The sequence below is a fragment of the Arachis duranensis genome, chromosome 1 (assembly GCF_000817695.3).
Source record: "Arachis duranensis cultivar V14167 chromosome 1, aradu.V14167.gnm2.J7QH, whole genome shotgun sequence".
NCBI lineage: Eukaryota > Viridiplantae > Streptophyta > Magnoliopsida > Fabales > Fabaceae > Arachis > Arachis duranensis.
In genome coordinates this window covers 26,951,945-26,952,882 of record NC_029772.3, presented here as the reverse complement: position 1 = coordinate 26,952,882, position 938 = coordinate 26,951,945, and the positions used below count along the sequence as shown (strand labels likewise).

At 40.9% G+C, this 938-nt stretch overlaps 1 non-coding gene across 1 annotated transcript; it reads right to left on the bottom strand.

Moving 5' to 3' along the window:
• Nucleotides 1-602: 602 nt before the first annotated feature.
• On the bottom strand, nucleotides 603-710 carry LOC127742637 (small nucleolar RNA R71). The gene has a single exon (XR_008003986.1). It is a non-coding gene; the product is annotated as a small nucleolar RNA R71 (small nucleolar RNA).
• Between the last annotated feature and the right edge of the window lie 228 nt (nucleotides 711-938).

Below are 938 nucleotides of genomic sequence, written 5' to 3'. Positions count from 1 at the left end.
GTCTATATACTGTGACATAGAGGATTCCACTACTCACTTTTGTTCTCTTCTTTTTCATATAAGCAGAAATAGGGATAAAAACATTCTTGTTGAAGCTGATCCCTGAACCTGAAAGGACTCTGAAGAAGAAGCTTAGAGAAGCTAAAGCACAACACTCCGTAGAGGACCTTACAGAGAATTTTGAAAAAGAAGCAGACATGGCAGCCGAACCCCACAACAATGCTCGAGATGCAAGGAAGATGCTTAGTGATTATACTGCACCAACTTCCAACTTCTATGGAAGAAGCATCTCAATTCCTGCCATTGGAGCAAACAACTTTGAGCTTAAGCCTCAATTAGTTTCTCTAATACAGCAGAATTGCAAGTTTCATGGACTTCCATCGGAAGATCCTCATCAGTTCTTAGCTGAATTCTTCCAGATCTGTGATACTGTCAAGACCAATGGGGTTGATCCCGAGGTCTACAAACTTAGGCTTTTCCCCTTTGCTATAAGAGACAGAGCTAGGACATGGTTAGACTCACAACCTAGAGAAAGCCTGAACTCTTGGGAAAAGTTGGTCAATGCTTCCTTGACCAAATTCATTCCACCTCAAAAGATGAGCAAGCTTAGAGTGGAAGTCCAAACCTTCAGACAGAAGGAAGGTGAATCCCTCTATGAAGCTTGGGAAAGATACAAGCAATTAACCAAAAGGTGTCCTTTTGACATGCTTCTAGAATGGAGCATCATATGTATATTCTATGATGGTCTGTCTGAATTGTCCAAGATGTCATTGGACCATTCTGCTGGTGGATCTCTTCATTTGAAAACCCCTGTAGAAGCCAAGGAGCTCATTGAGATGGTTGCAAATAACCAGATCATGTACACTTCTGAAAGAAATCCTGTGAATAATGGGATGACTCAGAAGAAAAGAGTTTTTGAGATTGATATTCTGAATGTC